The following is a 22396-nucleotide window of genomic DNA, read 5'->3' as shown; positions in this document are numbered from 1 at the left end:
GTTTCAGGTTTCCTCTTAACAGCTCTTCAAGGTGAAGCTGTTGTGTCAGCGGTCAAAGGATGGAAAGGAGAATCCCAGCGTTTGATCATCCGAGGGTTCCGAAGATGCCTTTCCCTTGCCTTCACCTCTCTGCGGTGCCCAGGTCGGGCTGTGGGGATATGTCTGCCTCTGGTAACGGCCCCAGCCAAGAGGCTGGGATGGAGGCGGCTACGCTGGAACCTCTTCAGCCCAATTCACGTGATACTTAGGAAAGGAAAGGTTTTCCTTCGTTAGGAAAAGGTGGTGCCGGGCAGTGGGCAGGAGCCAGGCGGGGTGGGGGAGATGAGCCACCTTGCTTTGCAGCATCCCTCAGCCTGCCGCTCACCTGGCCCTCCGGGGAGCTCTGTGCCGCTCCGCAGGTGGGTGTCGGTGACCCCCCGAATTCATACCCTACCTGCAGAACGGTTTAAAAGCCACAAGCCAGCGGCAGGTCTGGCTGCAGTGGTGAGGGGGCTGATGCTCCACACATCCAGCCGCGCACCTTTCCCTGCCCGCCTGCAGCCCCGATGCCGAGGGCTTTGGCTTTCTGCAGCTAAAGGGCAGGTTGCTGCCATCACCGCCTGCTGCTGCTGCTGCCACCTCTGTGTCAAACGTTACAGTGCCCGGGGGCTCCGGCTTTGTAGGTGCTCTCAGGTCTGGAGCTTAGCTGAGGAAGAAAAGGGAAAAAGTAACACGCACACACACCCACCCATGTTGGAAACCTTCCCAGACCTCACATCTGCTTTTCGCTTCCACCTTTCAGCGCGTGGGGCTGAGGTGGGGAACACCACGTCCCAGTGGCCCTGGGGCTCTGCGCTGGCAGCCGGGTCCCCCATCCAGCCCTGCGTGGTGGCAGTGGCAGCGCTTTGTCACGGTGTCATCATGCCATGCCTCGTAGCCTGGTTCGCACACACTGTTCCCAGGGTCTCACTTAAAAATCAGGTTGATGCTTGCTTTCAGTTTAACGGGAGAAAATAAAAAAGGAAAAGCTGGTAGGTGCTGCACTGGGTCAGACCGCATGTCCCAGCGTCCTGTGTGACGGTGGCTGAAAGCAAACAGCTGGAGGGGAGAGCAAGAACGGAGCAGATCGGTGGGTCACCCTGTGCTCTGCTACACCTTTGGGCTCATTGAAGAGTCAGCTTCTACCTTGTGGAAGCAACTGGGTTGATGGAAAACGATGCAGGCTGTCTGCATCCCAGCACGAACTAAAAGCAGGAACTAGGAGAGCTTGTTGGTTCACGAAGGCAGCTGGAGTACCTCTGGATGTAGTAAATACTGAGAATGAGGTAAAGCTTTATGCTGCTTCTGCCACTTAAATTTCTTCAGCTGCTGCACGGGTGCTCCCGGCAGGTGCTGTCACAGGGATGCGTGTGCCACGTATGACCCTGTCCCTACTGCCTTGGGGCACTTGGTTTCTGCCCCCTGGGCTGGCAGAGAGAAGCACGTGGATCAGGTGTGAAGTGTTTCAGTCTTTCTGGAAATGGCATTAGAGGCTGATGGGGATGCTGAATCCAGGAGAGAAAAGGTGCCGAGGATTTTTTTTTTTTTTTTTGCTGCTAATTGATGTGTTTAATGAGAGAACAGCAGGATGTGTGCGTGGGCAGGGAAAAGAGAATTGTTGTGAAAATTGCCCAAAAGGTAATGAAAATCCCTGAGATAAGAGCGAGGTGAATTGTGCAGCATCCACAAAACCATTAGAGTCCGGTTGACTCACTTGCAGATAAACACTGTGTGGGTGCTTGCTAGCAAAAAAAAGCTCTTCTGCCCTTTGCAGATGCGCCTGTCTCATTCCTCCTGGGAAGGAAGGATGCTGCAGCCGGGGCCCCCGTGCTCAGCCAGACCCCAGAGGCGTGGGGGGAGCAGGATCAGCCCCTAGCAGTGGGGAGGACCAGGAGGTGCCCATCCTCGCTGTGCTGCAGCCGGCTGCAATTTTCCATGTGTGGGAAGAGAATACCAGAAAGGATGTCTCAAGAGGGGGAGGTGGCAGCAGGAACAGCCCTGGCAATGTCCAGCTGGCAGCACCGTCGCTGTAAAACACCAGGACAGAGTGAAGACACTATGCGATGGGTGTGACGGACAGTTCTGCTGCCTTTTGGGTGACGATGTAATGACAGACCGACCTGCCATCTGCTCGGCGCACCCCGTCGGGTGACTGACCGCCTTCTGCCAGCGTTTTCAAGAGTTGTTTCTCAGCTAAACCTTTGAACTCTTCAGGGTGCTTGGCAGGTCGTTTTACCATAGTCAGCCACGTCTGCAGTAAAGCCCAAAACGTCAGCTTGGGGCCAGAGCCACGGCTGAGGAGCCGCGGTGAGCTGTGAATGGAGAGGTGGCCACGTCGCTCGTGCTTGGGCGCAAGGGGAGGCAGAGCTTGTGCCATGATCCCTGCGGGGCTGGTCACCCCGGGAAAAGTTACGGCTTCCAGCCCCTTCCCACCTGGGCTCTGACACAGTCCTGGTCTGCCGGAGGCTCAGGGCTCTGATGGGCCAAAGTTAGGTGGCTGTAGCGGGTCCCCGAGGTGATGGGGCAGCCAGCCTTGCCCTGGGCCTGCCCTCGCTAGCCCTTCAGCCTGGCCATCGTCCGGGCGGGTCAGAAACGCTGCAAAAGGCCGCGTGGAGGAAACTTTTTGGAGGAACGAAAAGACTTTAACACAGCTCTGCCTGAGCCAGCAGCAGTGTTTTGGGCTGGCAGCAGCCCCTGGGTGTTGAAAGTGTTCCTGTTCGGTGAGCGGGGTGTTGCAAGCGCCATAAGGTGTGATCTTAAACGAGACAAAGGAAGAAGTAAATCAGAGAAGGTCCTGAGGAGTGTTTCCAGTTTGTGAAGGAAGGAAAGCCGGCCGCGCTGGCTCGGCTCGCCCTGCTGATGAAGTGACAATTTGTTTCCATATTCCTCTTACGGGTGAAGCAGACTTTGCTGGGCTCCTCGCGCCTCCAGCAGCTGGGTCGCATGATCCCGAGCTGGACCACGCTCCCTGCTGCTTGCTCGGTGTTGTTTTAGGCTGGTAGCTACAAACCGTAAAATAGAGGTCTGTTCTCAGGCTGATCCCCAAAACAGACAATCGGAGCTAAAAAGCTGGTTGAAATGGCCACGGTTCATGAGAACTGCAGATGAGACAGGCACGGTTCGGGAGGGGGGGGGTCAGTGCTGGTGGTCCCCCTTGGTCTGCAGTGCTCGGTACCCAAATATTGGCCCCGTGGCACAGCACACCTTCCTCTGGGGAAGCTCTGGTGTTTGGACAAGGGGCAGAGGAGTTTGTGCTAATCTCCGCAGCTGCTGCAGTTTCCTCTCTTGTTTGTACAAATTCCAATTTTTAAGTGTATCTCACACCCTGCGTGTGCTGAGCTTGGGTGGCTCTTGTCACTTCTCATCCAAAACAAAATACATCACTGATGCTGTCAGTCCTGCCTTCCCCTCCAGCCGTGAATCACCCTGCACGATGGCAGCGGCTTCCTCAAGGGCGCTGAAGTTACAGTCGGGATGGAGGCACCCTGGCCTGCGGCTGGTTCGGATGCATTCGGGATTATTCGGACTTGGTTTGCAGCCGGGTCCTGCTGTGGGTGCTGGTGTTGCCTGCACACGCGCTGCCCGCAGAGCACCCGCACGTGGAGCCACGGCAGTCGGGAGGTTGGATGAGTCTTGGGGATTGCGGTTTGGGGCGCAGCGGAGCAGTCCTGAGGGGAGGGCACTGATCTGTATCGCAGGTACAGTCTAACACGCTGCACGCCCCAGTGCTGTCAGAGCTCCTGGAAGGGGCTGGGGAGGACCAGTGGTAAATCTTGGTGAATTCCTGGCGGGTGGAGAAACACCCCATGGGTTGAAGCTGCCAGCGCTGGCTGTAATCGGGGGACATTGCTCCTTAATGGAAGAACACATCGGCGATGGACGGGGAGCGAGTCCACGAGGAAGCCTCCAAGGTGACGTTGGCATCAGAGCAGCTTGTGATGGAGAGATGCTCTGGGACCATCCTTGCAGCTCCAGCATCACAGCAGGAACACTGCAAAGCCCTGCATCACCTCTGCTCCAGGACCACGTCCTGCAAGAAAAGAGATGGATGCAACTCCCTGTTGAATTTATCTCTTCAAAGATTTTGCCTTGCCTTCACCTCAAGGGATGGGTGAAGGCTAAGGAAGGAATACTCTTGCCATCCCTCCTGGCAAACGCCTCGTGTTCCGGGCAAACGTCGAGGGCCAAGGGTGGGGGGTGGATTTTCCCCACTCGGTGCAGCCGTGGCCCGGTGAGAAGCTGAACGCCGGCGCTGCCTGGCTCTCCTGTGCCTCCGAGCGGACTCCAAGCCCCCATCTCTGCAGCCTCCTGCTGCCCAACGTCACTGCGTCTTTAATGGAGCCCAGATAAAGAAATGCTACAGAATGAGCTTAACGAGGCACCGGAATGGGAGCCCCATCCAAGGCCAGTAGTAAATCAAGTTACAGAATCAGTAGGTCATAGCTCTAACTAAGCCTTTTATAGACCATAAATCCACATTTCCTGGATTTTACAGCTTCTGGTTAAAAATGTAAAAATACTATGTGATTGGAATAAGCCACTTGATTGTCTCTTAACACAAATACTGTGCTGGGAAAAGCTCCTTGGCCTGTGAGCAGGGGGGTGTGCTCCACGGGGAGCCCAGGGATGGTCCCAGAGGAGAGCTGGGCACAAGCAAAAAACCAGGCATTGCCATCCATATGTAAGCTGTAATCAAGGGACCTGGCAGTGCCACATCACCATGTGGTGGCACGATGTTGTGCCCTCCCTTTAAACAGCATCAGCATCCAGCATCTTTATCTCTGCAGGTTCTATGTCTGTGCCCGGTGCAAGAACCTGTTGGCGTTTAATAGCTTGGAGTTGTTTCTTTGCCCGACAGCACTCCGCTTGCTGGGATGCTTTTGGAAGGGTAGTAATCAAATGGTTTTATCAAACGTACCCACTTGGGGAATGTGAAACATCTTCTGTGGGTAACTGCAGCTCGGGGGCTGTCCTGGTCCATTCAGGGCTGTCACAAGCGCTGGAGCTGAGCAAAGTGCCAAGAGCTGAGCTGGTGGCAGTGAGGCTGGGCCGGGCGTCGATCCTCCTGGAGCAGATGCCAAATTCAATGTACCTGCGAGGCGAGTGGCTTTGACACCACTGTCTGGGTACGTTTAGTTTCTGTGGGCTGCTTGGGGTGTCAGGGACACCCTTCCCAAAAATGATCCCTGGGCTTGGCAGCCTCAGTCCTGCAAACTTCCAAGCGTGCACGTAAAGTCACAGCACGTGATTTCAGTGGGGCCGTTCACGTGCCCGTGGGAAGCGTCGGCTCCCTTTCCTGTGGGATTAAAAACACTGCAAGCTTTAAATCAAGGGCATGAGAAGAGAGAAATAAGATTTGCCCCCAAGATACCAGGAGTTCCTTTATTACCATGGAGGAAGGACAAGGACAGCAATGATGGCTTTGGACTTTGGAACTTTGGCAAATGGGGGAAACATCTTGCTGCTTTCCTCCTCCTTTCAGAATTACCTACCACCCAGGGCTTTCTCATTTCCCAGAAGATGAACATTAGATTTGCTCTTTTCCATTGAGGATGAGCATGCTGGGCTGCATCACTGCCCTGTGCAGGAGCGAGGGGGCATCACCTGGCACCACACACCTCTTGGCAAAGGCTGAGGTGGTCCTCAAGGTTTCTAAGCGACTTTTCTCCTGCCTCTGCTGCCACTTTGTTACAGTCTTGGTTTGCCATCTTCTCCACCCGACTGGCATCTGCACAAACCACAAGGCACCTGCTGCTTTGCTTTAGCCTGGTCCGTGGTCTGATCAATCCCTCTAACACTTGGCTCGTTTTCATGTTGCCTCTTCCCCACTTGTTCATGAGGTTTTTGTTCTCCCCCAGGCCGTGTCCTGCATCTAACTCCTGCGGTTAAACCCCGTTACAGCACTCCGTGCTCGGACATCTGGCTGGAGAACAGCCTTCCAACAGGTCGCTGAATGAACGGACGTTTTCCATAGCTAAGGCTCTTGAGTTCTTCCCCAAAGAAGTCAATGAATAACTGTAGCTGTTAGCACGGATCACTTCCATTTGGAAGCTGCACAATGGTTCACCTCCTGCCCAAACTGCCTTGTGCTGGTCCCTCTGCAGGAATGTAACGAGTGTTCCTCATCCTGGTGGTCCTTTCCTTGCTTTGCTCTCCCCAGGATGCCAGTCCCAGCTCGCCTGCCCCGGGTACCACAGCTGGGCTTGCCTCGTGTCAGGTCACCGCAGCATCAGAAGATCCGTTAAAAGCAGCAGGGGCTGGCTGCAAGCCGCCGTGTCCCTGCTGGAGGAGGATTACACTGGACCCACGGAGGCTCTGGAGGGATCCGTGTTGTGCCTGAGGCAGGTCAGGCATCACTTTTTTTCACCGCTGATTTGGGAGGGGATTTAAATGTCACAGGTAAGGCATCCCTTCATCTGGGGCTTTTCAGGAGGTCACGCAAAGCAAGTCAGGACAGTCTCACCCTTTTCACAGTCAATGTATGGAGAAACCAAACTTACTCCCTTTTTATTTGCAGTAACTTCAGGAGACCGTTACCCCCATCTCCCTTGGTCTTCCATCAGCTACAAACCCTGGTTATCTCTCTCCCTCTCTAACTCATAACCCATTTTTTAGCATCATTTCCATCTGTCTCTGGATTGCGCCACCTTGGTTCAGCCCCGAGCAGTCTGAGAACACATCCAGCGTGTGACGGTCCCCGTGAGGTTTCCCAAACCATGCAGCATAGGGGCCTCTGCTGAGCCTGCGATCCTCCCTTGCTCCCTGGTCTTTTCCTGAAGATCTCCTGCCTACCCGACTGCTCCTCAGCTGTTATTTCTGCCGCGAGATTTTTGTTCTGCATTTGTGCTAACCTTCAGCTCATGCCGCACTTTGACTCATTTTAATATTGTTACTATCTCAAACCTACTCCTTGTCACATATTTGGGGAGTAGGCAGAAGACATCCAAGAATCTGAAGCCAAAAATAGGGTGAAGGAGAGAAAATACAATTATGGCTTTCAAGCTCTTCTGACTCAAGCCCAGCCTGGCTCTGCAGCCTGTCTCCAGGGCTCCCAGTGGGGTGCGCCCGTGGGGGATGCACCCTCAGCCATGGCCACGCAACTGGTCGCTCTCCTCTTCCCAGTCCCTGTGCTGTGCTCCGGCGGTGCCGGGAAGTTTGAAGTTCTGCCTCATCCCCCGATGGCCGCAATGCCCTCCGGTCGGCTTCTGTACCACACACACGCTGTGCAAAGTGGCACCGGGCCCTGGGGCGGGGAGAGCCATCGCGAGAGATGTGTCCCTACGATCGGAAGGCGTTGGGTTGTTCATGCCCCATGCAAATCCGTTGGGTGTCCGTCCCCAGCGCCCTGCGTGCAGCTGCTGGAGCCCAGCTGCCCACCGGCTGCACATCGGGTGCACGGCTCGCCCCGGCGGCCACCCCATCTCCCAAGGCGTGGGGCTGCAGCTGGTCTCCGCCGGGTAACGTTACCCCCAGGAACATATGGGATACATGCATCTGCTGGGCCAGGCGTGACCCAGGGGCAGCCACACGAGAGGCAAGGGAGGCTGTGCAGGGGGTTACAGCAGAGGGGGGGTGCGAGCTGGGGTGCCAGCCTCCGCCTGGGTGCCCAGGTGTGCTGAAATGGGCTTTTGCAAAGCACGTTTTTTCACCTCCCCCACCAACCTCAGCGGCCACGGGCTGCTCGGGGTGTCGGGCTGTTGCCACACAGCTCAGCTTGTGCCGTGCCACGCAGGGACCGCTCCCGGCACACGGCTGGCAGCGGGATGCTTCACGGGGAATAGGGAACACCAACCCCCACCACGTTCCTCATGGCTGGTGGCTGCTTTAACTTCGCTTGGGGTCACGTTTGATTAAGTCATGTATTTGTTTTTAAACTCCTTACCTATTTCGTTCCAGTTTTTACTGCCGCTCATTCTTGGAGCTGAACTGGTTTTAAATATCCTTCTCCCAGTCTGAGCTTTCCCAGTTCCAGAAAAGCAAATGGATTAGCTGAGGGCTGTTGTGGCGGTGTTGGATTTCTCCTCTATCTCAATGTCGTAATGTTTGAGTCAAATGTTTCCAGGGAATAGCAGCTCAATTAAATAATTCTGTTTCTGGAGGAATTAAAGAAGAAACTTTCCGCTTGATCTCATGCACAATATCTATTTACAGAAACTAAATATCAGGCGCTAATTGACTTGAGAGGTGCCTTTTAACCGACCGCGGTACTTTGATCTGCCAGACCCACCCCTGTCACTGTTACAACGCGTCACAGGTACGGGCAGCCGGCCGAGCCCCACGGGGCTGCGGGGTGGGCACGGCCGTGGGGCTGAGCACCAGTGGGGTGGGCACGGCCGTGGGGCTGAGCACCGATGGGGTGGGCACGGCCGTGGGGCTGAGCACCGATGGGGTGGGCACGGCCGTGGGGCTGAGCACTGATGGGGAGGGCACGGCTGTGGGACTGAGCACTGGTGTGGTGGGCATGGCCGTGGGGCTGAGCACCGAGCCCCCCGCTGCAGCAGCCTCACTGCATGCACTCCCTGCAGCTCCTCCAGCACCCCCCTTGGTGAAGCTCGCTGGTGTAAGAACACCTTTCCCTGGTGGAAGGGGGTCCCGCAGGAACAGGTGGTCCCTCCTGGCCGAGGGGACCAGCACAACGTGGGGGTGTGGGGAGGGCTGGGGCTGGAGAGTGGGCATGGCCCGAGGGGCTCGGGGACAGGACCCATCCAGGCCTCTTGCCTTGATGGTTTCAATCCCTCAGGCACCAAGTAGGGTTTGGACAGACGCTTGGATTGTGACCAAGCCGGCGCTGGTCCCCCGAGGGGCAGGCTGCGTGGCAGCCACGTGCTGTGGGTGGTGATATGGCGCTGCCCGGCGCGGGGCGGCTGCGGGAGCGCTGGTCGCGTTGTGTCTGGACCCGGAGATGACCCAGAGCTGCGGCTTCTCCTTGCCAAACCACGGCAAGGAAATGCTGGTGCTGAGGCTTGTGCAGGTTCCCCGCGAGCAGCTCCCGCAGCTTCTCCGCGCATCCATCTCCCAGCAGCTCCCGAGAGCAACCGGGAATACGGCACGGGCTTGTGCCCCGAGGGTGCCGGTGCCGCAGGCTCTGTCCCCCCGGCCTTCACCCACCCTGCAAGAGGGGGTGGCTCAGCCCCTGGCAGCCCCTGTGTCGCCGGGGCAGGGGGTGAGAGGAGCGTGGTGGTCCCCAGTGTGGGGTGGAGGGGGGTAACACCCCACCGGTACCTGGCACCACGAGCCAGGGACTGTCCACACATCTATTTTCGGCGCTGGCATGCCGGGAGCCCGGGACAAGCTGTCTCGGCTGCTAAACCCGTGTGAGTTTCCTATTGCTGGAGAGGCACTTGCTCGATGCCCAAAGACACTGGAGCGGTTAATTATGACCTATAGCTCTGACGGATCATATCGCCGCTATTTTTAGCCCTCTCACTTCTGGTGTCAGCCCTGTATCTATCTCTTTTCAGCCTTTTATTTTCAGTTTCTTATTGCTGTTTCCTAAACTCGTCTCAGGCACCAGGTGGGCAGCAGCTGGGGAGCTATTTTTGTCTCCATGTGGCACAATAAGCCGGCTGGGAGGCCGTGGGGGGACGGGTACCGGGGGGACGGGTACCACTCTGCCAGCAGCCAAAATCCACCAGCCGCTGAGCCCAGAACCAGAGCCCTGTCCCAGGGCAACACCTGCATCCCACCGGCTGCCCTGGCACGGCTTTGCCGCAGGCACCGCAGCGATGGGCACAGCCACTCCTGCCGGACACCCCAACCGCGGTGGGTCCCCTTCAACCATTTCCAAATGCAGCCGGGGATGCAGAAGTGGGGCGTTGTGTCAGTTTTGGGGGGGTGTTTGGGGGTTTGCACAGCTGAGGTGTCAGCTTGGCTCTTGGCGAGGGAAGGCGCATCCCTGCCGCAAACGCGACACCGGCTGGATCCACCTGGCGCAAACGCAGCGGGATCAAGCAGAGATGAGGGAGCAGGGGGTGACGGGCACAAGTCAGGGAAGAGCTGAGTCCCTCCCCTGTCCCTCCCTGCTCCACCGGGGAGGCCGGCGTGGTGTCACCCCTCCCTTGGCACCGGGACCTCTGGCAGGGACCCAGCGAGCTGGGCGCTGGATGGGACGGGACGGGAGGAGGAAACCTGGCCCTGGGGGCAAGAGTGGGGGCTCAAGAGGAATACCCCATCGCTCCTGGCTGCTGACAGGGGTACAGAAATAGCCAGTGCCCCTGGTCCCTGGAGAGCAGGCACACGCCATGGACGTAGATAGGAAAACCCTCCCCTGAAGCAAGCGACCCTGGCAGTGCCCGGCTTCCTCCCAGCTGCTCCCAGCCGTCGCCTTCGCCGGGCTTCCCAGCATCGCTCCGTCCCCCCCGCACAACCCCTTCCCTCTCTGCAGGCCAGGAGTTCAGCCGAAGGACGTCAGAGGGATTTAAGGCTTTGGCAGAGGAGCAAAAGGTTTTTGCAGGGAGCTAAAGTAGCCCTGCTGCTCTGTGCGAGCTGCTGCCCTGTAAGTACATGGCCCAGGCTGGCAGACCGGAGCATCCTGCAACATTTTACGGAATAACGAGACATTTCTTGTAAAAGCGCAGCCTAGAAATGCCATTTTTACCAGTTATTGGTGGATGTCGTTGTAGGCACACAGCTGATGCTGGTTTAGTGCGTGCCCGAGTACAGCTGTATTACTGCCCATCCACCCCCGAGTTGCCCAGCAAGCATCCAGAAGCAACCACACAAACCAGCGATGCAGACTGGGCGTATGAACACATAACCACACTCGTCTGACCATAACAAACTGAGCATGCAGCCCCGCAGCAAAGCAAAGGGAAGTCACAGCTGAATGTGGCAATCGGGACGTGTACAGGTGGTGAGCACCAGAAACTGAGCCCTCTCCAAACCCACGGCAGCGCTGCAAAAGCCTTCGCGGGACGCGTTCCCGGGGACGATGCTTCCCCATGCCGGACAGCGGAGCCCGTCTGCTCCTGGGCTGCCTGCAGTCCCCACTGCGGTCGGTGCCGCTCAGCCACGGGCGCTGCCTTTTTCTCAGCTAATTAAGGTGTGGGAAATACGTTCAAGGTGGTGCAAGACATCTGGTTACCTCGAAATGAATTTTCCAAACTTAATTATATTTCTCCTCCTGCAACATATGCTCAGGCGAAGATGAGGACGGGACCACTGATAGATGAAACAAGTAGATGCAACAGCAACAGGGGTGGGTTGGGGCCGGGGGTGGGGGGGGAAGCATAATCTCAAATCTTGCTGGTATTTGTGGAGTGTGTAACTGACAGGAACATTTTAGGGCTATGAATACGAGCTGACGTGTGCACGTATGTGCAAGCACTAATCCTGCTAGGACAGGACATGCCGATCACCTTCAGGAGTGGGAATTTTAGGCAGTCTTCTCCAAATGAAATCCCTTTGTGTCAGCATCTAGGATTTGTTGCAGTGCATTTTTCTTTTTTATTGTCCCTGCTTTTTACGGCTTTTGGTATCAACCTTGGTGCTATGATTGGGTTTATTCAGTGTGTTTTTTATGATCTAGCTCCCCTGCTGCCGGCTGGCGGGGAGACCCAGCCCAGGGTTTCTGTGTGAGATGTTACCAGCTGGATGCTTCTGTCGGTCTTCATGGACAGAGCCTCAGGTTTTGTAGCAAATAGTGGGTGGCCATCCTGGGATGAATAGCCGAAAGGCCCATGGGAGCCTCCCTGACTGACAGGCAGATCGCAGCAGATGTAACACCGTGGTATTTCTGCTCGTTTGTTGGAAGGCGCAGGCTGGTGTGTAGCACTTAGACACACACCTGCCTGCGGATAGCAAGGGGAAGCGGAGGGTGCTGAGCACTCAGCGTCCCTGTGTGAGAGATTTACATCAAACCAGGCGGTGTGGGAGGGCGAGATTCACGGCGAAGCGATGGGGCCAAAACTTAAGCCCTTTGCAAGCTGCTTTTTCTCCCCTGGCTCTCCTGTGAACAGGGCGGTTAACCCTTTGGGCTGCTACGTACGATTTCATGTGCGCACCGTGTCTTCCCACCCATCAGCCTGGGTGGCAGCGGCCGGGGCTTCCCACATGTATTTGGTCAGTACAGGGAGGTTCAGCAGAGCCCCTGGGCAAGGCACCCCGTGAGCGCTGCCCGCAAGGGTGTCCCTGTGCCCCAATGTGCAAACTGGGTCAGAAAACCAGGTTGAACCAGGCGGGTGAGCAACCTGGAGCTGTGCTGCACAGGGCATTGGCTTGCGGTTGCTCTTCCAGATTGGAAACATCAATTTTTGTTCACGGGCTGAACAAAAAGGAAGAGAAAAGCATTTGGTAAGGGTTGTGTCCGTGGTGGGCCTCACCTGAGCTGTGGCTGGAAGCAGCAGCCAGTCTCTCCTGGCTTGGTCCCTCCTCCTCTCACCCCCCAGATTTTTCCCATTGTACAAAAAATTCACCAAACCTTCCAGATGTGGGCTGGGCTCCAACAGCTGGAGACAGACACAAAGTCCACCTGACACTGTGCTACTGAAGCGGATGTGAAAATAAAGTAAGCTGGCTATTTTTGATCAATGAGTAAAATCAAAACACACATGTCCTGAAAGGACGCACGTCCTGCTGCGTGAGTCTGTCCCCTGCGGCAGGGGGGTTGAGTGGCCGAGGGGACCCATCTCCATCTCCAGCAGCCAAGCTCCCAAATAGCTGGCACCGGGGCGTGGACATGGGGGCCCTTGTGCTTTGCTGGGCAATAATACATATACAGATATAATAATAGAAATAAATGCATGTATTTATTTGGACAAGGATATTGTTTTTGTTCCCTTTTTCACCTGTTACCTCTTTTATCTTAGGGTATGGCTAAAACAGACCAGGGACTAAAACTGCCGAGTTCTGACGAAGAGAGCCTGGACTCACCCTCCAGCCTAATGAGCCTAATTATTCTCCTGGTCCGAAGAAAGACAGCAGCCAGGTTGGGAAACTGAAGATGATGTTTTGGAAAGGACAGGTAAAACTGATAGAACTGGCTTGCTTATATTTTGATTTTTAAGTGGGTTATGAAGGATCTGTCCCGTCGGGATCCTCAGTGCTATCAGCTCCAGCAGCTACCAGGTATTTAGCTGGGAAGCACTTTGGGAGACAGCAGTTCAGCAGAGCATCCAGGCGTATGCCTATTGGAATGGCATCCGAAAACACGGCTCAGGAGATTGCTTTCGTTTGGGAAACACCCCAGCTCAGCAGGCATGTTTCACTGGAAAAGAGAATTTAAGTGCTGAAGAGTAGGATGGAGTTTTCTGCGATGTAATTATATCTGTGCGAGGGCTTGCCGTCATTTTTCTGTTATCTGCCTCTTGGCATTGTGTGACTAAAAGAAAATCTGGGGTTTGGTTTTGTGTTTTGTTTTTTTTGTTTTTTTTTTTTTCTTTTAGAGATTCTTACCATTACTGTAATGAAAACAGCCCTCAAGTATTCACATTGAAAGGTCAACGGCAGGGAACTAGTTGCACTTCAGTAGCCTTGAGGCTTCAAAATATACTGGGGATTTCTAACTCATAAAGTCTGAACAGCCAGGACAGGGTTGGCCGAGAAAAGCAACCCAGTCACCCTTTTGCTGCAGCTGCGAAGGGAAGGCCAGTTCGTATTTGCATCTGTGCGGCGAGAGGGGGATCAGGCAGGGAACGGGGTTTGTGATGGAGGTTGGCTGCTCTGTCACGGGGGCAGCATCCAGCCGAGGCGCTGGGTCACCTCCTCCCTGCTGAGCGCCTTTCCCTGCCCTTTTACAGCCAGCGGCGGCGATGCCTGTCGGGGCTTGCGCTGCCTCAGCTGCGATTCCTTGGATCAAATCACACCGCACGACACGCGCCACCCGCATTTCTCCTCCTCCCTCCCGCGCCCCGCGCAGCTGTGCTGTATGTCACCCAAAGCAGTGCCCGCAGCCCTTGGGGCTGGATTATGGCCCGGGAAACCCTTGCAGCTTTGGGGAGAGCCTGGGACAGGTGCTAGCTGCCTGCCTGGCATCTACCCGGCCAACCCAGGGTGCGGATCCTGGCGGTGCAGCTCAGGGCTTGAAATGTCACCACTCAGGTGCAGTTTTCTCTAGCGCAGCAGGTCTTCCTTCATGTATTTATTTACCGTTAGTAACAGCAATGCATTTTTACCCAAACACTTCTGTTCTGCTGCTTCAGAACTGATTTGGCAGCTCGGGCCGTGGGCTTTTGTGAAGATAAGCTGGAAGCAGCCCAGTCCCTGGCCAGTGACACCGGGAGGAGTTTGGATGCAGGTTTACTCGGCTTTGCTTGCCTCTCTTTATCATCAGCCAAACCAAAACCTTGGATCCAGCTCCCTATGAATGGTGGTGAAGTTTGGACCTGAGCTCCTGTAATAAGCAGTTGTTTGCCTTGGCTGGCGGCTTAAGACTGTAGAAAAAGATATTTCTAGGTATTATTTCTGAACGGAGAATGACAGTTGAAAGACGAACCTTGTCCAGCCAACTCATGTGTCCAACTGTTTGGTTTTCCAGGGGAAATGAGTAAGTAGAATGAGACAACAAATGAGATAAATGACATTTAACCAGTACTGTAATGAACCTGGAGCAGTCCGCCTCTGGATAACCTGCAAATTATCTCCATTGCTGTTCTGTGAGTTTTTAAAAGAGGCAGCGAGTTATTTGCCAAATCCTCTGAAACACAATTGGAACTGAGTGAGAAATTCCCAGTGGTATTATTTGAAAAATCCCAGCCCTATGCCTATAGGGAGGTAGAGCTCCAGGTTAAATACACCACCAAAAGGCTTGGATTTCTTTGTGTGGGCTGGCAGCGTGGAGAGGGAGGATGATTATGTTGTGCGTCATTAACAGACCATTGAGCCCATGAAGGCATGATTTTGTTACGGGTTCCTGGATAGCTGGGAGGTTAATTTGGCCACAAAAGCAGAGGTGGATTTTAAAATGAGCTCGGTGCTGCCTGGCTGCTGCCAACAGCAGGCTGAGATGGGCGGGGGGGGGCGGGGGGGAAGAGGTAACATAAGATCTGGCAAAAGATCCTTGTGGTCCCTGGGTGGCAAAACTGGGGATGTGCACACCGCAGGGACCCACGTGTGCGCCCCCAGCCCCAAACGGGCTTCGAAACGGCCGTACCAGTCAGCAGCCCAGTGGGGCTGGGGTGTGAGCCCCCCGCGGTGCTCTGGCAGGCAGTGCTGAGCTCTGCCTTGCTGTGACCCACCAGCAGCAGGGTGCTGCCTGCCCTGCAGCAGGCTCAGATGCCGCACCGATGGGCTGACAGCTCTTCCAAAACGCCTCGTGAGTTAACTGTTGGGGCGTTTGGCTTGGGTAGTGCTTAGGAAGAAATCCTCCTCATCCTGGTCTGCGGGCAACCTCCTGGCTGCTTGAGATGGTAGGAGGAGAGGAAAGGAGGGAGAGATGTGGAGCTGCCCTGCTATCTTACTGCCTGAATTTGGATAGAAAATACCAGGGAAGTCGGTTTTCTGGCTGTGCGTGTTCTCAAAGTGCAGCCAACGGTGCAGCAAGGGAGTGGGACAGGGGTTGCTCCTCTCTGGGCAGGCGCCTCCACACGTTCCCTCGGGTGCCTGCCAGCCCCCGGGGAGCAGCGAGCAGGAGGCGCCGGATCCTGTGTGCACCCCAGGTAGCACGTGCAACCTAACGGAAACCAGGCAATGGCAAAGGGTATGCAGAGGGCACGTGGCATCGCACATATATTGGGTTTTAAGGTCACCTTTTCATCCTTTCTTCAATGAAAAGCAAACAGCGCTCTATGTCTGGCGAGCTCTCACTTTGCAGTTCTCGAGCAGCCCTTCCGACTGTTAATTAGGTGATGGTCACTGTTTCGGTATGAAGTGGGTAAGCTACGCAATCCCCATTTTTTAGGCTGATAAACTCCATCAGAGCAGGATGCTGCTGGCCCACACATGTGATGATGTCCCCCTGTGAGAGCAGGTGAGGCCAAGCCCCCGCACAGGGTGCAGGGTGCAGGGCACAGGGCACAGGGACATGGCACTGGCACAGGGGGTGGCACAGGGGCTCACCCGGAAACACAGCGCATGCCCAACTCACCCCCCTGCTCCTCAAATCCATGCCGCGGCAGATGAGGCCGGGGGGATCAGCAGGGAGGCATTTTGGTGATTTCCTTACAGGCGTTCCAGAGGCAGGCTGGAAGGGAGGGGGGCTGCCTGGTGGCCTCCCTCTAACTGACCCTGCAAGCCCGCCCAGCCCTGCCGCCCCAGCTGGATGGGTGCTGGTAAGGACCAGCTGCCATGGTGGCCGGCTCGGCTGAGCACAAGGCCACCAGCCCCTTTAGCTGACCTACCATGGGCTGAAAGGGAGAGGGATGAGCCGGTGAAGTTATCGCCATGGGGTCGAGAGGACATTTCCACAGCTTGTAAATGAACCTGCAAGCTTGTAAAGGGTAGGCTGAAACGTGTTTGCAAGGATTTGGTATCTGTCGGCAAGCCAAGATTTGCTTACTCATGCAAAAGGAAAAAAAATTAAATAAATAAGAGCCACAAAAGTAACAGAAGACATAGCCAGAACCTCAGTAGGTCTACAAATAGGATTCCCTAGATTTGAGCTCTGTCAGTGTGGCCGCTTTGCTCATATGAAGAATAAGACAATTTCCCCCCACGACGTCAGGTTCAGATATTGCACGCCTAGGATCTTGTGAAGGTGAGTTGAGTTTGTGCCACACAGTAGAGCTTTACCGGCTAGCCCTGGATTTCCAGGAAGAGAGGTTGTTTCCAAAGGCATCGTCTGGGGCTTGGGACAGGCCAGTGAGTAAAGCTGGTGTCTCCGCTGGCTTTGCTCCTCGGGGCATTACTTAAAGTGCAGTTTTGGAGCACACTGTTCTTAGAGCATAAAAATAACCAGAACGGTATCAAGTGAGTTGTAGGAGCCGGCCGAATGGGGGTAATAAACAAAGTTAAACCAGCCTGATAACAATATCCTGTAACCAGAGAGGGATAAGCAATACTCGGGAACGGTGAAATATAAAAACTGTGTTGTGACGAGCATTGATTTTCCCAAAAAGGAAAGGGAGAACAAGCGGCAGCCGTAACGCAGCCAGGGTGAGTGCTGAGTGGTATAATGATGACAACATTGAACAAGCATCTCATCTCCAAAAGCTCAGGCTGCGTGACCTTTCGCAGCGTTCGGGATCGTGTGTCTGTTTAGGATGTCATTAAACAAGACAGGCTTCCTGCAGCTGAACGGTGCGTAGAAGTAATTGGAGAGGTTTTGAAGAGTGAGATTCCAGACTAGCTAGTTAATGAACTTGGAAAAGCTGCACGTCAGTAATAAATGCAACACCAAAAGTGAGGTTTGGATAATCGCTCTTTACTCCACATTCAAGTTAGTGACCTGGTTTCCACGACGTGCCCAGCACAGGTCTGAGTGGTCCCAGTGCCTGGTGCGCTGCAGAACCGAGGGTGGGATGTGACTGTCTTTAAGGCAAATTTAGATCAACTGGAATAGTCCTTAGGATCTCGGTGAGCGGCTGGCTGCGTGATCACTGACAGCTCTGCAGATCTGTGTGGGAGGGATTGCAGGGAGCTGTTGGTGCTCAACCTAAGGTTTAGTACTCTAGAGCTAAGGGTGGTGCTATGAGCATGTCTCTCACGGCCAGGAAAGTTATGAGTGGCATTTGAAAGCCACTCTATAGAGTAGAATAACGAGAGTGAAGAATTGGATGGTAGCTTGAAGACTGACATTAATTACCCACTAATTTTCTAGCTGTGATCCATGAAATACTTGTTGCTGATCCCCAGACAGATGGCTAGTCACATAGGATGGGCTTCTCCTCTTTATTTCCATCTGCTATATTTCATTAAGACAGCTAAAAATAAAAATATCCCTAATGTCATTTTTCCATGCAAGTTACTGCTACACTGATTTCATGCGACTGTGAATAGAAGTTTCCAAGTGACAAGATTTTCTTAATTAATTTGTGCTCCGTGGCATGCAAAGTGACTGCAAACCCCTACACTAGACTCATCGTGAGCGCTACACTTACTTCTAAAGTGCTATTTAGCTAGAAGAGTCAGTTCAAAACAATTTTTTTTTTTTTTTTTTTTTGCTATAAGGGGCGAAAAGAGTCTGCTGTCTCTTCTGCGCAGAAGAAGTTACCATTTTTAGGTTCCAACCAGTTGTAGATGGTGCCTACGAAATGGAGATGTAATCAAGGAGATCCTTCAGGCATGAAGTCTGCTTTCCCTCACCATAGTAGGAACATCTCCAGAAACAGCTTTGCTGCACAGGTCCAGGCGGCTTTTCAGCCAGCACAGTGCCCAGAAGCCCCCCGGGGGGGATGCATTTCTGGGAGGCTGTTTGGGTCTGTCTTTCACAGGTTTTTTGGGTCTGATGTGTCTTTGTGCGGGGGGAAGCTGGGTTCTTGCGCACACAGCTCCACCAATTTCAGTGTTTAGTTCCTGATGTATTAAAATGTTTTCCAGGGAAACCAAGGGTCCCACTATCCAGATTGCAACTGACTCGTTTTCCAAAAGGGACAAAAGCCTGAACCATTTAAGTGTTGATAATCTTTTCTAGTCCTCCACAAATTCTTGCAGAAGGACAGAAACCTTCCCTCGTTTTACGATGAAGACGTTTTTGCACGTTTTAGAGCAAGGAAGCAAGAGGTGGCTCAAAGGCCCCGGGGTTCGCCCAGAGCCAGGGAGCAGCAGCCCAGCAGAAGCAGCTCGGTGCCGTGAGGGGGGCTCAGCTGGCGCTTGGTGTTCAGAACTTCAGATGAAATCCGGGCCTGATATGAGACCTGGGCTATTTTTATTCTCGGCTCCACAAGCCATTGCCATAGACCTCCTGAATGGTGATCACAGATGTTTACGAGAGATGAACTCTATTACTTTATCCCTTTAAACTTTTAAAAGCTTGAAGGAAGCACGCTATTTTAGACAACACAACTCAACGCACCACTCGTACTATAAGTCTTAGTGACACTGCCTACAACAGGCGAGAACCTTTGTTCTCACCCCGCCTTTATTGGTTGCTTCTGCTTAGAAAAGCAAGCGGTTTCCTCACCCTCCTGGCAATGTTCCCACGAGGAAATTCCTCCCCCCCAGCTGCAGCCACGAAAGCAGTCACACAATCCTTCCTCCTCTCGGGTCGCGCCGTTTCCCCATTTGCTCAGGCTCTTGCTGCCCACCCCAGCCTGTCACCCCAGGAGAACCTTTGGCTCCATTCTTGCGCGTCTTCTTCCTCCTCCAAGAGCAGTGATTTGAGTTCCACCCTAAGATCACGCTGACTCATTGACTTAGGCCCCAGTTTAGCAAAGAATTTTATCACATGCTTCAGTGTAACTGACTTAGACCTTCCATCTGTTTTTAGCTGATCAGAAGCACAGGCGGGCAGAGCCGCCGTGCCCGTCCGCACCCTCCGAGGTTGGCCATCGATAAGCAGACGTTGTACGTGCGTCAAGTTGAGCAGAAACTCAGATAAGGAGGACGGCTGAACTGGACTCCATCCAGCATGGTGGTGTGTCTTTTAAGACCTAATTATCGTCACACCATACTGCGGAGGTGCCAGCTCCATGGCTCTGACACACTGCAGGTTGGTGGGTACTTCCATCCCAGCTCTCCACTGCTGTGTAAACTTTGAGGAGGCTGTGCCTTGCTCAAACTTTGCCTTGGATATCAGGAATCCTGCGCAAGGACTTCAGGATTAATTCTTAAACTTCAGAGCACAGAACGTGGTTAAGGTCGACAAAAAGCAATGATTGCCTCCAGTCCAGAAAAAAAAAAAAATAATCCAGTAATACCAGAGTCAGTATTTTATTCTGCTTAAACCACAGGGAGGTTGGATGCGGTAGCAGCTCATTTTCCTGTAGGGCCTCATCAGATTGGTACAAGGCTTAATGACAACAGCTAAAGAAAGAGAAAGACACCATGGATTTCGCTTGGCCACTTTTAACTTCTACCTTCAAAGTCTGGCGTATTTAATTCAGATCATATAAAAATTCCAGTGGTGAAGGGTGGAGAAAACTGCACATTGAATGAAGACTTTTGTTTTCCTGAGCAGAGCTGAAATGAAGAAGAAGCTGGGTTGTGACGATCAGATTTCTCCTCTAGGTCACAAGTTCATCCATCATCGGATTTCATGTCATGGGGCTGGGCTGGTCCTAATTGCAGCCAGCCAGGACCCCGCACATCAGTGAGCTTTGGCTCTGGGCTCCTTCCATAAGATATATATTGCAGTCAAAGTTGTACCTAAATAATTTTAAATGTGTTTTTAAGAGTGAATCATTACCTTCCAATTCTACAACACAGCAGAAAATGAAATTAGATGCTGGCTTAGGTTCATATAAAATATAAAACCCAATACTTGACCGGTTTGTTGCTGCAGTAGGTTTATTTTGCACAAATTTAATACAGGCATTAAGCTATGATCTGGTAGCTATGATCTGGGATTCAAACGTATCTGGCACCTCACAGGGATAGAGGAACCAAAATCCTGAGATACGTGGTCCGAGGGCCCAGGCCCTGAATCCAGACGTCAGCGGTGGAGGATGGATGAAGTACGGTCAAGCTGAGCCCAGCTCGTGCAGCAGGTGAGCAGGGATCTGTGCAAGCAGCGCTCTGCAGCACCGGTCCTGAGTGATCCCGCTACATAACTAAATGAATTATTTATACATCTTGGGGAGAGAAGCTATAGCCACATCTCAAGCTGAAATAATAATAAAAAAACCCAACCCCCCCCCCCCCCCCCCAGTTTAGCACTTAGCTGATGACTGACTTTTTGAATAATTTAAATTCGTCAGAGACATCTATGGTGGACTGGCGTAACCTCCTATGGACATCTGTTCTTCTGCAGAATTACATGAGACAGAGCGAGCGCGTGAGCTGTTTGCCCACCGAAATTGCGATATTAAATTATGGGAGAGGGACGCGGGCTGTGACACAAAGATGATGTGGGGCAGTGACCGAGAATCTGGTTGGGGTATCTCACGTTAATCCGATGGCTAATGATGGTTAATTTAGCAATCCTAAAACAGCTTTAGACCGTGTAGGTCTTTTGCAGAGCGCCTTTCAGCACACCTCAGCCTTCAGAAACCTCTGTCCCATGTGGTGATTAACTGAGAAAGTTTTTGTGCTTCCCACATCCAGGACAGATCATCTTGAGACCGGCAACATGTTCTCTCTTAACACATCACCTTCAAACCACCACCACACTGAGGACAGGCCTTTCTCAGGTGTCAGCATACGCTGCTTCCTCACATTGGGAAGAATGAAGCTTTTGCTGGTGTCCCAGGACAGCTCCGAGATGTAGCCTTGGAGAACCGTGCCAGCCCGAGGAGCAGGACCGCACAGAAGACACATCTGTGTTCCTCGGATGCTCTGAATTTCTCTTAAAGCAAAGAAACCCGAAACTGCAGCGGCAAGTCAGGCTTCCTCTCTGGAAGGAGTTGAGGCGGGCTAATTTTAGTCACCCTGCGCTATGCAAATCGTCGTTCTGTAGCTGAGTTTATTTTTTAAAGTGCTGACTGCCAAACTTGCTGTAGGGCATGGGTGCTTCGTATGGGTCTTAAAGAGGTTTGAAACCAGCTCTTGGTTAGCAGGGCTGCGTTTCAGCTGGAGGGGGGATGCTCAAAGGGGTCCTGCCAGACAGCAGACTTTCAATGGGGAAGATCTAGAGCACATATGGATTTTCCAGAATTACCTGTTAAGTGGTTTTTTTTGAATATGGTTTTGGTTCTACATGCAATTTTTCTTTTTCCTTGCAAACTCTCCCGATAAGCTGCGGGCCCACAGGAGGTGACGGGAATGCTGGTATCTGGATCGTGCCCAACATCTGTAGATAAAGGAAGCAGATCACTGCTGGGTTTTAGATTTAGTCTCTAAATATTTGGCACAGTCACGGAGTTCACTTTTAACTGGGATTGATCTGACTTCTTAGGAAAGAAGTAATTCTTTGAAAAAATACTGTTAGGCTGTGATTCATGGCACTCATTTAATAGACAGAGGCAGATACTGGGAACATGGAGCAGCAGAAGAAAGGCAGGGTACACTTCCAGGAAGCCCAGACTTCAGCACGGACAGTAAATTGTTGCATTTCTCTTCAATATTAAAAAGATTCAGCATGCAGACTTGGATCTGATAACTTTCATAATGTCTCTATCGCAAGTCATACTATGACTGAATTGTTCTTTGTATTTAAAAGAAACAATTCTCCATTATTTCTTATCAATCTATCATAGGCAGCTTCAGAAACTTTCTTAACTTTAAGGATAATCCCTCCCAAGCCTGGTGCCTTACCCGTAGCCTTCAAAGCATGCAGCCACCCAAGCAGGTCTGCCTGGAGCTGGGTTTGGAAAGGCACTTTGAACCCTAAACTAAAAAATGAGGCAGGAGAGTAAAAGCAGGAGCTAGTTTTCAACCGTGAAATTATTTTAAAAGGTGCTCTGATGTT

The 22396-nt window shown here is 53.1% G+C and overlaps 1 long non-coding RNA gene across 1 annotated transcript; it reads left to right on the top strand.

Moving 5' to 3' along the window:
- The first annotated feature begins 9624 nt into the window (after positions 1 to 9624).
- On the top strand, positions 9625 to 20675 carry LOC129783981 (uncharacterized). The gene is made up of 3 exons (XR_008746199.1): positions 9625 to 9780; positions 12825 to 12979; positions 19319 to 20675. It is a non-coding gene; the product is annotated as an uncharacterized LOC129783981 (long non-coding RNA).
- Positions 20676 to 22396: the final 1721 nt, after the last annotated feature.

This window comes from Falco peregrinus, chromosome 2 (genome assembly GCF_023634155.1).
Source record: "Falco peregrinus isolate bFalPer1 chromosome 2, bFalPer1.pri, whole genome shotgun sequence".
Lineage (NCBI taxonomy): Eukaryota > Metazoa > Chordata > Aves > Falconiformes > Falconidae > Falco > Falco peregrinus.
The sequence above is the reverse complement of the archived record's forward strand: the minus strand, read 5'-3'. Positions and strand labels throughout refer to the sequence as shown.